Raw genomic sequence first — 17,752 nt, 5'->3', positions numbered from 1 at the left:
AAGTGACGCAATGACGATGTTTGGAGCTTTACAACTGACTTTAAACTACACCCTTAAAAATGCAAAGTTAAAAACAACCAAATTCAAGTTAAAAATTGGACCATCCCAAAACAACCCTTTTTTTTTTCTTCATACAAAAGAAACCAACAAATTGGTCAAATAGACATAAGTTCCTGGGTTGGTTCAATTTTCAAAGCAGCAGTTTTAAGGGTGTACATTTACAGAAATTAGCTCCCTAACTGGAATTCAAGAATGTTGAACTTTCAGAAAATATCCCCACAACTTACAAAAACATTTTAGATATTAAAATAAAAGAAGAAAAGGGGATCATTTTAATATACTAAAGAGAAGAAGGTGATGATGGGGATCATTAAAATTGCACACATGGGTGATGCGCCTTAGGATACGGAGCAAATAGAATGCAGAAAAACATTGCCAGAGGATGTGATGAGCAGGGTAAACAAGAAAATGCATAAAAAGCTAAAATGATGGTATAGTGTTTTTTTGGGTGATTAATCTGGTGAAAAACTCATCGGATGAAACTGAAGGTAGAATTCTTAAAAGAAACAATTAGATTACTCCGCTCCATCCATCCTCCAGGCATCCATCCATCTTTTGCACTGCAAGTGACTATTCTTCAATTCCAAAATATTTTTAAAACTGTGTTTTATAGAGTATAGTTTTGTGTTCAGAAAGCAATGTAAATTAATATAAATGGTTAATGAACTTGATACGTGACCATTTGGATGAAACTGAACTTTTTTGGGGGGCCTCATTGTGGAAGTAATAAAAGCTATCTTATGTTATTGTATCTTATCTAATTTAGCAGTCACATTCAATAAACAAGCCAAAATAGATAGCAAATGATTCAGATAAACATGTAGCATGATGTTCTCTCAATGAGAATTAAGTCACGGTTGTATATTTAAGTTTTTGTGGGTACACAAAGTCAGAAAATATTTGCATGAAAACCAAGCGGATGTTGGAAAACGAACAAACGTTCAGCGCAAAAAGCAATTGAAAATTGAATTATACAAAAACCACTGGATCACAATGCGAGATTAGACGATTAGAGGACTTGGGAGTGGATTCTGACAGCAAGACAGACAAACAGGCAGAATCAATGGCCCGATGTCATGCATCCTCTCTTTTTTACCCGTTTACATTTAAGCTAACATCTCCAGCCATATCTCTCCCCCTGTGGCCTCCCATGTTTCCCCCAATGCACTCTCACCTGAGCAAGATTAATCGTTCCAGTCAAATCACATTACCTCCCGGCTGAGCTTGGAGCTGCCTGTGTGCACACATGGAGTGTGGCGAGTAGGGCATTGGGGAGCCTGAATGCATAGATGTTCCGCTCATTAAACTCATCACATTATTTTAGTTCTGTGCTTTACTACCCTTAACTGTGACACCAGCCGCTCTGCTAGTCATATAAACACACATATACAGTTATGTTTTTCTAAAGCTATGCTGAAATGCATGCTTGCCGTAATGTGTTTATGACACACCGGGTTTAATTTGAAGAAGCAGATGATTCATGGCCCCAGGTAACAATGTCTCAACATCCCACAGCACCTACTGCACAAAGAGCACGTGTGCAGGGCAGCGACACTGTTGTTCATAGTACTCTATAATCGTCTCGTAAGAAAGGAAATGGGAAACGAGGTAAAACCTTTCGCGTGAGTTTATATGTCTGCTAACGTGCATGCTTATCATTCAGTGCATGAAGCTACTACTGTATAGGTAGCGTGTCAATATTTGTGTGTCCTAGGGAATGTGCATGTAGGATGACCATTATATTGATCCAGCACTGTGTGCTCCATCACCCCGACAAGCATAATAAGGAAATATGGGGAACTAACTTCCCCCACTCTACCCCGCCTGTTAATTTATAAAACATATGCACTGGAATAAACACCTCAATAAATGCATGGGGTTGGGGGAAGAGAGGAACTTTATAATTTTATAACATTTACGTGTTAAAAGAGCAATGTTTTTTTTTAATGCATTCAAATTCATGTTTTTGATTGCCTTCGACATCCGAATTGGGTATATTGCGTTATGTAAATGTGCAATTCCTAGCATTCAGCCGTACAAGCTCACTTGGTCAATAAAACATAAGTGCAATTAGTACCCAATCCCTTCGCATTGAATCTTCATCACAAAAACATTCTTTTTAAATATATCATATATCAAGATATATCAATATTAACTGATTTATTTTACTATTTGCATGAGTTAAAATTGTTACATTTCAATGTAAATCAGTGCCAATATTGATAATAAGAGTCTTTCGATCGCGATTGAACAGGTTCTTGCTGTTTTATATGATACTAAACCCGAACAAATTAGAGGTTAACCCTTGTACACTTTAACAAACATCAAAGTTGGACTCACACTGAGTTTGATGGTGTTCTGATCCAAGATGCTTGCATCTTCTCACATCATCTCACAAGATTATCATGTTGTTTGATCAAAAGTAAATAAATTACAAGCCTCCAAACAAAAGATTATTCTTTAACAACGGCATAGAACCAACCACATCTGAAAAATGATTAAACAAATCAAGAAGGATGTTCGCAGTGACTTCGAGAAACACTACTACGCTCCCCGCTAAGCTAAAGCTCTCGTGCATCAAATTTGGATCGCTTTCTCGACTGTTGTGGCAACTGACAGTTGTTGACATTTTCGTTACAGCAGTTCAGGAGATGGAAGGAAATGGTTGAGTCCTAATATGTCCCTCACAATTTTTGTGGAAGATTTTACGTGTTGAAAAACCTGACTGGAGGTGAGGCTCTCAGAGTCATGGGGCACAACCATAAATCAGTTAAACATCAGGTCAGAAATGAACTGCAAAAGAAGCCGTGCAACTAGCATCGTTGCTGTTGAAGCAGTCCGCAGTACTTGTCTTTAATGCACCTTTAGCCTTTCCGATCCCTCACTTCAGGTTGGCTCTGACAGTGAGGTTGAGCTCCTCTTAACCAGACCTTAAGGGTCTTTTCCCCCGAGAAGGCACTACACTAGTTTTGGCATTCAGTGCTTTTTGTGGAAATAAAGCTCGATGCGTCTGTCGTGTGTGATACATGTGCAGAAATGTATACAATCCAAAACAGCTGTTGCGACTGCTGCTCCAGATCCTGATGTTCTAAAGCACGGGTGTCAAAGTCAAGGCCCGGGGGCCAGATACGGCCCGCCACATCATTTTAGGTGGCCCGCGAAGACAAATTGTGCATCGAATTCAATTCAAAATTTCAAATTGTTTTCACTTTTAAAAAATAGAGATATTGTTAACTATTTTTATTACCAATCATTTTTTTAAATAATTTTTATTTTCAAATATTTGATTTGATTTCAATATTTCATTTTTAAATATTTGAAGAGTTTTTATTAGTCTCTGTTTTGAAAAATAGTTTGTTGTGTAGCCTATACCATATATACAATATGAGACGTTCATACATTTATTTGGGTTGACAATTTTAATGGCCCTTTGAAGCAAACTATGACTATAATGCGGCCCACCACGAAAATAAGTTTGACACCTCTGTTCTAAAGCATCCCAATTTGTTGTTTTGAAACAGTCCCAAAGTTGCTAAATCCAACAAGTCAGCCAATTCTTGACTCTGCCCTTTTCCTGAGTGAAGCATACCATCTGCTATTAAGAGGAGCAGCAGTCCAAATGATATACACATGGTAATGGCTTCTCCCGGTAGCCAGCTACTAGATATTAGAATAAAATGTGTGCAGTGTATTTTCTATTTAATAAGTGTCATATATGATACGAACGCTGTGTGCATTAGCATCCTGTTATATGACGATAGCAGTAAACTCCTGAGGAAGATAAAAGGGTCTGCATTTAACAGATATTAATTGAATATTACCACACTGTAGTTGTTTGTAGAAACCAGCAGTCTCAATTCACCTATTTTGTTAGAAAGGGCTCTCGTGGTTGCAAGGCAATCACTGGAAAACAGTGAGTTGTGTGGGCTGCCACGTAACATAGCCTCTCAAGCATGCCGGTTTGGCGTCCACCTCTCCTTGTCTGGTCACTGCAAAACCCACTGGGATTATAATCCAGGTAGTGCCGGGGGCTCCTGGTGTCTGCCAGGATGTTATGTGTGATGATATAATCTGTTGTAGCAGCTCGCTTGCTTGCTGGTAGTAGTATTTGTTTTCAAACCAATGCACACATAGCTCACATATAAACAGCCACACAAAACACACAAAAACAAAGCACTTAAGGGAAGAGCAGTAAAACAGTTTTCTCATGCAGAGACATGTCACCAGTCATTAATATAGAACACCTTATTCACGGCAACTCTTCAGAATTCAAGTAGAAGGGGACCTCTGGTAAGAAGCCCCCCACCCCCCGGTATAGATTTAATATAAATATTAAATAAATAAACATTTCTTGCAACAGTTCACCATAATTAAATTTTTGTGTCTTTGGTATTATGTTCTGCTACTGTCAATTCTTCTGCTGTGAAACAACAATATTCCCATTTTGGTAGTTTAAAAAAAAAAAACCAAAGCTTTATTCTATTGTTTTGTATTACAAACACGGCCTTCCGACCTCTAAATATCACAGGTTGTTCATCTAAAAAAATCTACCAGCATGCAGCAGCTCCTGAGCTGAAGAAAAACCACAGGGAAACAAGACATATCCACAAGCAGGATGAAAGACTTTTTATGAGAGAAAGGATCTAAGGGCCTGATTCAATGAAGCTTTCTGTGTGAAAACAGGCAAAAACTTCAAATGATTTAAATCTTGATTTTTGTGTTTGTGGTGGTGCTTCCAAATGTTAAGTGGTAAAAAAAAAAACCCCATCAGATCTACTTCTCTAAAGCACAGAACTCTCTTTTACAAACAACATTCACTTCCACCTTTAAACTTTTTGCCATCAGTACAATCTCTTAGATTAATTTGGTGCCTGCTATTTGAGATCTTTCAATTGAATTTCAGTCTGAGTCAATTATGCTCAACACGTAAAAAAACCCTCAACAAACCAAGACACCTTGTGTGCAGTCTCTCAGAGTGCACATGCAATTTAGCACCACTATATGCTATTTTAGTCAATCAGACCCTGAATTATTATTACACAACTGAACTGTCAGATTATTTCCCCTTTATGCTGATTCTTTCTTGACGCCAATCAATGGTGTGAATCATCATTCTCCTCCTTTCAGTAGATGTCACTGCAGTTCTATCGAAAGCAATTGGAGAAGATGGTGTTGCATCGTCACTCACTACAGGTGACGGTAGGGGTGATGAAAGAAATTGGATGACATGGGAGAGGATTGGGCAAGCTATAACAAGCCAAAGAAATGAATGGGCATGACCATAAAGACATTTTAATATAGCTCTGGTGAGTGGATGTGTGTTGAGATTACTAGCTTACACGTGCAAATGCATATCCGCCTGAAACGCAGATATTTGTAAAATAACATGCATACCTATTTTAGACTTGTGGTAAACCGCCATGACCCATCCAGAAATTCAGAGATGAACATGTTTCAGGCACCATGAGAAGTCAGATTCCAGACGAAGGTGTCTTAACTAACGGATAAGCAATCTTCAAGCTCTCAAATGTCCTCCAGCTGCCTATTGAGGACCAAGGCAATTATCTTCTCTCTGAGAAGGGAACAATATTTCTGCTCATCTACTGATATTTAAGTTTATGAATGGAACTTGGAACTCTTGGCAGGTTTATCTATTTAAGATTCAATAAGCCACTTAGGAGTGCAGGGACCTTCCTCGTGTGACTGAATCATGTGCTGCAGCAGGAGAATAATGGTCTGCAGTAAAGCGCAAGGAGTAGCCAGGGAACAGGGTGAAGCACCACTAGATCTAGGGGATTGTAGCGGTTCCAAAGACTATTAGATCAGAAGACTGACGTAATAAGATGGCGCCGCGGATGGCTGCCTCGGTGACTCGCTCTCTGCTACATTGTGTTATTTTGTGTTTTTTGCGTCTTCTGCTGCCCATTCCGGATCACTTTTAGCAGAGAAGAACTGTTAAATATCAGACAGTCTTCTCCTGGCACTTTCTCTCCGATTTTCACTGACCCAGGCAGTTTGACGGAGATTTTAGCCGGAGCCCTTGTGAAGTTGAGGCAGAGAGGGTTCCGTGCTCCCCTACCATCAATTCATCTTTCAAATGTCCACTCCCTGGCGAACAAGATGGACAAACTGCTGCTTCTCATTCCAAGGAACCCGGACGTTAGCAGATCCGCCGCCCTGTGCTTCACCGAAACGTGGCTCACCGAACACATCCCCCACCACGCTGTAGAGCTGCCTGGGTTTTGGCTACTATGCGCAGATCGTACAGACAGGAGGTGGAGCGGCTCGTCCACTGGTGCAGCCAAAACCACCTGGAGCTGAACCCGCTCAAGACCGTGGGGATGACAGTGGACTTCAGGAAAGACCCTTCGCCACTTCCTCCACTCACCATCCTCAGTAATGCTATTCCCACCACAGACACCTTCACGTTCCTGGGATCCACAATCTCCCGGGACCTGAAATGGACCGGCCACATAGACTCTGTCCGGAAGAAGGCCGAGCAGAGGTTGTACTTTTTGAGACAGCTCAGGAAGTTCAACCTGCCACAGGAGCTGCTGAAGACCTCCTACACTGCCATCATCCAGTCTATCCTCTGCATCACTGTCTGGTTTGGATCGGCCACCAAACAAGACAAGCAAAGACTGCAACGGACAATCAGGTCTGCGGAAAAGATAATCGGGACCAACCTCCCATCTATCCAAGACTTGTACCTGTCCAGGACCAGGAAAAGTGCAAGTAACATCTCTGCAGACCCTTCTCACCCAGGTCACAGTCTGTTCAAACTACTTCCCTCCGAACAGCGTTACAGAGCGCTGTACGCCAAAACCAGCAGACACAGACACAGCTTCTTCCCCCAGGCTGTCACTCTGATGAACTCACACCACTCATAGAGACTCAGAGACATCACTGTGCAATAACATCCTGCTCTCGCCACTTAAATGTTGTTAGTTTCCTGAATGTTGTCGGTCACCTAAATGTCGTACAGAGGCTGAGATCAACCGGAGTCAAATTCCCTGTTTGGCATGCACAAACTTGGTCAATAAAGCTGATTCTGATGGGTGGAGATGGGAAATGACTACTAGGCCAACAGCTTGCAGTGTTACCTTGGTAAAGCAGTGAAACCACAAAATGGTAGAAACAGATTTGAAACTCACATGCTAGTTGCCCTGTTTGTTCTTTTATTATACTAATTGCAGTGGGGAAATTGTGGGTGTAAAATGAAACCAAATTCAGCACAGAGACTGAGATGTGCAGTAAGAGCTATCTTCTTGTGCATGCATGTTTACATAATTTGCTGTGAAGGAATCCATTTTCTTGCATGTCAACACTGTAATAGCATAGCTGTGTGTGTGGACAGTGCTTCTTTGTTGATTAGTTAAGAAGCAGACAAGTTCATTTATCATCCAAAATTTGTAAATAGGAACATAAACATCTCTCTACCCAGAAACTATATACCAGCTAATAGAATGAAAGAACTATAACACATACAGGAGAACGGAAAGAGATGACAATGTTGTCAGGACATTCCAAACAGTGTGAAAAAAAGAAATTGTGTGGAAGATGATAAAAGTATGAAAAGTGGTTCCAAGAAATACTCTTAAGAGGTTCCAAACAGTAATAATGATGGGTGATGGAAGAGATCCACAAGAGAAGGACATGAAAGAGAAAGATGGATAAAGACAATCATACAGAAACAGAAGGAAAGGAAAGAGCTCAGAGAAGATTGGATACAATGTTGATGTATTTTATTTCTTCTGACATTTTTTTGTTTGGAAGAAAACTGTATAGATAAGTCAGAATTGATCTATCTTCGAAGTCAAAGCCGTATTAGGTAGCATGCCAGTTCTATACACCCACCCAATTTTTCCTCTGTTCTGACTGTAGGGTACCGTTATTTTGATTTTTGCGCAGCACTGTTTTATTTCTTGGAACAAAACAAAACAAAGCACTCAGGTTAAGGTGGTGTGAAGCACAAAATTACACAATTACCAGGAAATATATTCATGACAACATTTTTATGGAGAGTAGTCAGCAGTTCCTGACTCCTCTTTAGTGTGACCTTACAATTTCTGTTATTTTACCAAAATTTTCTTGCTGATTTATAAGAGAAATATAATAATTGTTTCTTTTTTGGTGTTTAAATAATTTTCTAACACATGGTACCAGTAATCACTGCTCAGCATTTCACATGTATGGTATATTTCTTTAAAGACATAATTTGTGCAGTGTCTTGATGTAGCTCATGTTGGGATAAAAATATTAGACGTGGTGCAGCTAAAAGCCACAAAGGGTTATGTTAGGTCGCAAGGAAATTAATGCAAGTCAATACAATGTGAGACAAACAGTGGATGTGTGTCATCCAGCCATAAATCCTCAGTGTGAGCAGTCAGTCCACAGTGGTATGTGGAGGCTGTTATTTTTCAAATATCCCTCTGACCCCAGCCACTCCATCAAAATGACTGTCTCCATTATACAGTATCTGTCATGGTGTGTGTGTCTGGATGGGAACTTCCATTGCAACATAAAAGGTAAAGTATCGAAAATAGGTTGTCCCCGCTGAACACACAGCCTCACAACTGCCTTAAATCAGTGCATGTTGGAGAATTCTTTGCAAACGTGAAGGGATTGTGAGTTCACTCACCAACAAATACTGGTTTCTAGGAAATATGATAAGTTCTCATGATGAACATGTAAAGAACCTGTAAGGTAAATTGAGAGATTTGTTTCCAGATACTTGAAAGAGACACCTCACGGGTGGGAAAGTGCACTAGTAATGTAGACAGTCATAATTACAAAAGTTGAACTTCTGTTAAAATATAAAACTTGCAGCACAAAAAAAAAAAAAAAAAACACCATGCAGTGAGAAACACTGAACTGCAACAGCTCCATCACTCGCATGCAATTTAATCAGCTGGCGATATGAAATCATTCCCATGGTAGTTCCTGATTATTACTTTGATATTATTTTGATTATTCTGATGACAAATATGGAAAATACAGTATGGTTGATAAAGACTGAAAAACAAATTCCAACGCAACCCGTCATGTGGTGATATTCAAGATTCAAGAGAGTCGCAATGAAGCATTATACATTCATTTTCTTTACTTTCCCTTGTTATGGTCTATATTCTATGAAAATGACAAAAAAGAAAGGTGAGTACAAAGCACCTGATCTCCCTTGCATAACTTTTCTCTAAACTCTTATCCACAAAGTGTGTAGGTGGTACAAAGTACAAGATTGCTGATTAAATGTACAAGCAGTCCATACCAGAGGCTTTGTTACTCATAAAAGAACAATTCACTAACAATTAATGACACTACCCAGGCAGTAAAAGCTTCACATCTTCAAGAGATGAAAGAAACGGCAGCCAATTAGGGAAAGTCTGCATAGTGGGTGTTCCGAGGTCATTGTAGGGAGGCTGACGTGTTTGATGGTATGTTGATGTATAATTTGATGTTTTGGATTTGGTAGTTTAAGAACAATTGGCAATAGTGTTTCGTAGGAGGACAAATGGGCCATCAGTCGATGGAGGACACGGGTTTTGGAACCTAAGGATCAGGGTTTCGGATCAGGGTTTCGTAATCCATGTTTTCTTGAATGATGGCGTGGTCACGCCATCATTTTTCCCTGTTGTTTTAATCTACATGAGTGATTCTTGAAGTTCTGTGCTGCAGATTGGAATGTGAGAATTTTACACTCACCCAGCCCTACTCATTTGACATGCAATGCCCGAGGAACAATCGCTTTCGATTAGAACTGCTTGTGAAGAAGAAGGAATGACATTGATTGGCCAAGGGAATGGGGATTGACATTGATTGGTCCCGGCTTGTTTGTGCAGCCAGGAAGTGATTTGCATAATGCAGACATTCACAGTCTGCTGAGGGTCTGTTCATGGTAAAACCAGGCTTGAATATAAAACTCTAAATCTAACAGTTAAATGGGCATGAAATTGTTTGCATGCTCTTTCTCATCGATAAGATCTATTTCTTTGAATTTCACATTTGCTGCTTCATGTTAAAATGTAAACTTTTTACATACATTTTATGATATACTATAGTATGTAACTAACTTCTATTATTGATCAGAAACAAACACCCATCCATCCATCCGTCCGTCCGTCCGTCCATCCATCCATCCATCCATCTTCAAGATTCAAGATTCAAGATTCAAGAGTTTTTATTCGCCATGTTTGAGCGTGCCAAACAAGGAATTTGACTTCGGTAAAACACACCCTCTGTTCAACATATAGGTGACTAACAACACTCAGGACATGTGAATAATGGCAAAAACAGTGTAGACAAATTCAAAAGGTGTGAAGAGCAGGATGTTATACTATACTGCTTGTACTGGAGCCTATCCCAGCAGTCATCGGGCACTTCAGCACAATTGTAAGTGAAACACAGAACTACAATTATTCCAATGTTACTATACATTTGTTCCAAGTTATAGGCCCAGTCTAAGCTTCTTCATCGAAGCAGTAGTTGCTCGGCGTCTCTGGGGCTCTATGGGGCAGTGGGCTGTGTCTCCAAGTTGTCTTTGTTTACTGTGACAGGGAGAGGTGGAGCCTGACAGCTGGACCTTTACAGAGTGTCAGTAAAATAAAGAGGGTAGAAATTAGCAAAAATAAGAACAAAAGAAAGAGCAAGATTCCCGAGACTAAATGCCAGTCCTCATATGGTTGCCAAAACCTTCTCTTCCCTACATGAATGTCTGTATCCTTTCCTTCTTGCAGATAACCGATAATATTTATGAAAAAAAAATAGTAGCTTGCGTGATAATCCTGTGACACTGAAAAACGGCAAAGTTGAGAGGAGACAATCCCAATCCTGGCAAAGCCGATTATAAGTGAAAAGAACAAACCAAAGCAACCGGAGAAGCACAAAAAGAAACACGTAATAAAGCAGCAACGCTAAGTCAACCCTGACACAGGTTGCTCGTTATGCCCTATAGACCAAGAAAACAGGAGGGTCGGAGCTATCGAAAAAAAGATTGCTGCAGGTAGAAGCACCACGGAGACAGGTAGACAAGCCATAAGCAAAGAGGAGTGAGCAAGAGCCTGGTAAATCGAGACGAAGGATGAAAAATGAAGAAATACAATAAAATGAACACAAGAGAAAAGCAAAGACATGGAAATCCTCATGAAAAATGGAAGCAGGAGATGATGAGAGAAAGACTAAGACATCACAAGCTGTTGTAAATTCAAGACAAAAAAGAGAGTCATTGTCATTCTAGATTGCAGTGAAGTAGCTTCCTCAACAATTCTGCCTTTCTATGTTGCTGCTACTGAAACCCTCATTATATCAGCGTTATAACTAAGGCTAGAGTATGCTCAATAGCCACTATATAGACACAGGCAATGCAACAAATATTGAGGACATTGGAAATGAGAGTTAGAATAGACTCCTCTTTGCTGTGACCCAGCATTGTATTTCCTGTGAATAAAAAAGGATAGATGGGCGGATGTTTATTTGCCCAGACCCATCAATCCACATCCTTTTCTCTCTCACATCATATTCCTTCACTCAAATGTTTCTCGCTCCTCATCAAAGTCTTTTTTTCTGCACCCTCTATTAATCTATCAATCAAATGTGGTCATGGCGGTGCTATACGCAGAGTTAAGTGATTAGGGCCTTTACTGAATGAGTCTGATGCAGGAGTTGACAATGTGTTGGAATTAAACGTGGAGGAAATACAAACAACATTGACGACATATGCTGACAAGTATGCCTCTTTTTTTGATTTCGTAAAACACAGGTGTCAAACTCAAGGCCCAGGGGCCAGATACGGCCCGGCACATCATTTTATGTGGCCCGCGAAGACAAATTGTGCATCAAATTCGTGTGTCATTACTAGAATTGCAAATTGTCTTCACTTTTAAAAATATATATATATTTTTTAAATATTTGACCAGTTTTTACTCGTCTGATTTGAAAACGAGTTATTTGTCAGTTTGTTTTGTAGCTTATACTGTATATAATATGAGGTGCTCATACATTTATTTGGGTTGACAGTCATAATGGCCCTCCGAAAGAAACTATGACTACAATGCGGCCCGCGAAAAAAAAGAGTTTGACACCCCTGAAGTAAAAGATGATGGATTGAAGAAGCTGATAAAACCTAAAAATGGGGCGTGATACAGAAATCGACTTTTTTCAAAGAACATTGCCTCCAGCTTGTTCACTATTGGTATCACCACAAAGTCAGGTAATAACTGGAGATTGGCCTATAACTGGAAAGGAAGTGGTAAGACTGGCACAGAACTGATCGTAGGATCTTGTTTGTTAAGCCAAAACAATTTGTTGATATTTTCCTGTGAGACTTCATGTTCTTAACTGATTTTAATTGGTCTGAGTGTGCAAAAGGGTACAAATAAGTCGGAGAATGCAAGGCCTTGGTAAGAAAAAAGTCACAGCAGTAAACAAATGTAGTAGGTCAAGTCACAATATATAATTATGTGTGCCAAACAGGCTTAAATCTAGTAACTCACTTGTGCACAAGATATTTAACTTCTCCACCTAAGGTCTCCAGACCGGGAAGACGCAATCCACTGAGGACCATTGACACATATTCTGATGCGCTTATCCCAAATGGGTCTTTCTCTCAGTGACACTGAAGATCATACCTTGAAAAAATATTACATCAGAACGTCCTCACATTTTAGCCACCGCTTACTAAAGTATGAGTGTCACTTCTTTCCACGGCTGTGACTTATTTGTGCAAGCACTGTAAGGACAGACAGTTACATGTTAAAACAGTTACTTGAATAAAATCACAGCCTTACAGTGCCGTTGTGGTTTAGTTTTTCTTGTAGGCTTCTAAGTGCCTAGTTGTCAGGGTGAATGTGTCTGTACATGTGCAAAATGTCTTCTACAAGACAAATGTAGCGGATACAAGCCATTTAATATTGAAAGAGTAAGCCTGTGGGCTCCTACTAAAAAATACGACTTTCATTTGTGTTTTCGAAAGCATAAGGGAGGTGTAAAGGTGTAGGGGCACCATTCCAAACCAATTTTAATTGGCTTTTCTCCTCGGCACATTGAGGCAGGATTATCTTTACAAACTGGGGAAATATAAATGTTAAGTTACTGTCTAATATTGTTTGCCTGTGAAAAGAACAAATTTTAGGGGAGATTGAAAAGCTGATCTTTATTGAAGTCTCTTTTCTGCAGCAGGCCCAAAGTGTTTCATTATGTGAGCTTATTTTGCGTTGTTTATTATCTGAACAGTATGTATTTAGCCAACATCGACTGAGTTAAAAGCTCTTTAAAACCAGCTCAAATAAAGGGACAAAGGAAAAATAATTGAGATTGGACAGGCCACCAATACAATAACAGTAGCAACATAGCACACAAGGGAAAACGCAAAGCCAGCTGGTGCAAAACATGTTGACCTACTGAAAAAGATAGATTGACAACAGCTGTTGGGAAACAACGCAACTAATAATAATGCCACACACTGCGATTAAATTATTATTTGTATATTTCTGCTTTTGGTATTTCAACCTTTGGATGAACACAGTTACTATGTTCTATTGATTAATTTTTGCTCACAATTAGGCTTACTGTGAGGTTATACAGATAAGAAGAAAAGGGGGGAATTTAGGTAGTGCTGTTCTGGAGGAATAAAGTTTTAGATCGGCATTGTGGAGAAAATAAAACCACAGTAGCGAGAGACAGACACGTCAAAATATTTTTGATAAAAACTGTGATCCCAAAGAACCCAGAGAGGAAGTTCCAGCTTAATCAGAGGACAGAATTGTTACCAGATGTATGGATTGAGAACACAGCTCTCACCTGCTATGGGGAAGGAATGGGAGGGATAGAATGATAAAGGGAGGAGATTAGGAGAGGAGCCGACACAGTGGGGCTACAGGAGGAGAGCTGATACTGAATTGTAATGTATAAAATGTATTTTTCATGAGAGCAAAATCAATAGTGATTTGGGGTTTTCTCTTTGTTTCCAGATTGGGCTGAGTCCGGGTGGAAAAAAAAAGGGAGGCTTATCTGAGAATAAGATAAGAAAAAGGGAATAGGGAATTAATGGATAAATGGGCAGATTGATGGATAACTACAAAGATGGATGAACACAAGTTATTGGAAGAATAGAGATAGATGAGGGTGTATGATTAAACAATACTTGAAAAGGAAACTTTTGTAGGCAGATGTTTGTCGGTGAACAGTTTGTGTTTAAAGGTTGCTGACAAATAACAGTGTACGGTATTTTTGCCATCGTAAAACATTTTATGTGCAGTATGAACTCATTTTTCATTTTGTGCACAATCCCATTCGGTCATGTTCAAGTTAGTGGTTCAACATGTCCTCAGCAACACATCATATGATTTAGACTCACTACATTCAATCAGAAATCCTGGCAGTGCTTTTCCAATTCAATTCAGACGGCAACCTTCTTCAGAATCTTGGCTTTTATTCACTTTTGAAAGCAAACACACTGTTTATATACAAGGCTGAGGTGCACAGCGTCTAGGGACAAAATCAATCAATATTTTTCCTTCAGAGATTTTTGTTTTCACAACTGTCAATCAATCTTCAGCCTTGTTTTCTTATTTAATGTTCAGTGTCAAATGATTTATGACTCAATAGTTGGATCAAAACTTGATCAGAGCTTAACAGATCCGTTTTAAATTTTGTTGTGACCACACACAGAGACAAATTTCCATACATTTCAGTGTAACATGGTTATGGAGTCCACTACAATAATCAGAATACCTGATTCACATGTGCTGGCATAAAATTGTTGTCATGCTCCCTGAAGCACCACATTAGCATTTTCTCCATTACACTGCACTTCACAGGAAAATGTGTGTACACGGAGGAAGACACAGGCAAACCAGCCTGTCTCTTATTATTTTTATGACAGCACCTGAACTTGGCTTTCAGTCCATATTTCATGGCACATTAGCCCCAGTGGCAGGGAAGAGGAGAAGAAAGCAGGATCGACAGAGGCTGAAAGATGAAGCGAGGCCATCAAATGCACACTCCTTCCTCTGCTGACTACTTGTCTGCCTCAACATCCTCTCCAACCCTTCGGTCTTTACCGCCCGTCACTTATCTTTATCCCCTTGCTTCTACTGGTTTAATATTTTTAATGTTTGGGAATGAGAATAGGTCACATTTCTGCTGGGTCCCCCCATGACGCGACTGGTGATATGTTTTAATGAACCTGGGACTCTGAGCAAGAAACGAAATTCCTCATTTGGGCCTTACAAGAAAGAGTCTACATCTATCTAGAGGAGTCCAATTCTCCACTCTGTCATTTAAGCACTTCAGTTAATGTCCTTCAATTCATTTCCTCCATCTTGCCCTGTTTCAGTTTTTAACTCGTGATTTTTGTCATACCTAATAAGTACATCTCCTCAGACTAATTAAATGACTGCTTCCACAGTTGTCTAACAGGGAACATGTTCATTTACAGTGCTTGTGCATTCTGATGGACGACCCAATTTCTAACCATCAACACTACAACTGGACAATATGATGACAATATATCGTGGAGACAATAGAATGTTTTCATGCCACTTAAGGCTACAAATTTCTGGAACTTGTCACAAAATGTAGATCTTTATATATTTATGTTGATAGGTCAACAATGTTTAAGCGGTAATTTAAAGTGCCCTTGATCTAATGCTCTACCGCAAGGCATATAAGAAACTTGAAACTGCACTTTGACAAATAATTTTCATCGCTTATATTTTAATTCTTGAAAAACTGCTCCTTACTTAGAAAAAAATAGCCTTTTTTTGTTTAGGTTTAATAATTTTATATAGCAGCACTATTAGATGCAGTTGTCATTTGATACAGGTCTGTTTATGTCACTTCAAATCAAAAAGATATAAGTCAAACTAATAATAAAAAAATAACTAAAAATATCCATATCGTGGAATATTTCTTTCCCGAAACATGTCAGGTAAATACTCCTAAAATAATTTGTTTGATATAAAAGAACCAGTGAAGTAATTAAAAAGGAAAAACAAGATGAACTTAGTACAATTAATATTTATTTCAGTTCTAATCAACACCATGCTGGAAAAGATCCATGTTTCGGTTTGCACCAAAACATAAGACTTTAATTCTGTTTTTAACACTCACTCTAATGCAGTAATAAAGCTCTTCATAAAAAATATTCCCAACGGTGGTTAAACTAAATTCAAAACATCTTACGAGTGATCCAATGCTATGGTGTTAAACTTGACTGATGATAATATGAAACTGCAAATAATTTTACAAAATGTGCAGATGTATATTGTCTTTTACCACCTACAGTAATTTATTACAGCAGATGCAGCACACATTCAATTGCATTAATCATCATGATTAAATAAGATTGAAGGCAAGTAAACTGGTTTGGCAATATTGTGCAATGATCCTTCGTGATGAAGTATCCAGGGCGTCTAGGCTGTAACTCTCTTTTAGCTGGATGGACTGCTTGGGTCTGTCTTATTGAAGGGATAGGGAGCTGATATGCATGACTGCTCAGGCTTTCTCATAAAACATATAATGAGGCTATAAGCTCGAACCTCGGTAACCTTTACAGCGACCTCGCTCTGTCTGATGAAGCTCATAAAAAGGACCATACGAATCTGCACTGGCCCACAAATAGGTGAGCATGCGCCATCAAGAGCAAGAGAGAGGATGAAACATACACAACTGTGCTTTTACCCCAAAGGTCATTGCAATAATGCATCATAATCCGAAAAGAAAATGCCATAAGAAGGAGCCATGATGCATTTACCTCCTGTAACTAAATACCATTATGGATTCCAATTCGAAAAAGGCCAAACTTATGGCCATCAGTATTGATTAAGTCATTTTGTTATGACCTCTAAAGATGTCTGCTGTAACTTCAATTAATGCTAATGTATTGCCAGCAAAAATGACAAATGCAGCTGTTGAATAGATAATTCAGTACAGAGAGCACTTCCTAGTAACATTAAATCATTCAAAAGCTGTCATAAACACACACACACACACACACACACGCACACACACACGCACACACACACACACACAAACATATATATATATATATATATATATATATATATAGTATGTGTGTGTGTGTGTGTATATATATTACACCACAAGAGACGTCAGCATATCACATGGAACGTTATGTTCAGCTCAGTGGCTGATGTTAGTTTTACACCATATCATGCGCCATGGGACTTTGAACAGCACATATGGACTCGTCTCAATAGACTGGTCACCAGCCAATCGAGGGAACACCAGACAAACAACAATCCACTATCACACTCACGTTTTTGAACAATTTAGACTCTTCTATTAACCATTAATTAAATAAGACTCTTCTATTAGGAAGTGGAGGAAGTGTCTGGTTAAAACTGATAAAAGCACAAGGAACACAAAAATGGCACACAGGAGTAAAGATTAAAACCAGATCACCTTGCTGCTTAAACCTGGAACAAATTATTTTAATGAACCTTCTGAGTTATGGAAAATCAAATTGCAGGTTCATTAGTGTTTGATCTTGTAGCTTTCACAGTTTAGCGGTTATGCAAAATACTGAAATACAAGAGCCCCACACTCACCATGAGCTGACCTTGAACGCATGACATGTAATCTCGACTGCTGCTGCAGAATAAATCTGCTGTCTTGTTTGTTAAGACCAAACGTATTAGTGTGAGCAGGTTGATGCCATTTAATTTGGCAGCTG

Source organism: Syngnathus acus, chromosome 13 (assembly GCF_901709675.1).
Source record: "Syngnathus acus chromosome 13, fSynAcu1.2, whole genome shotgun sequence".
Classification (NCBI taxonomy): Eukaryota; Metazoa; Chordata; class Actinopteri; order Syngnathiformes; family Syngnathidae; genus Syngnathus; species Syngnathus acus.
Note: the sequence above shows the minus strand (reverse complement) of the source record.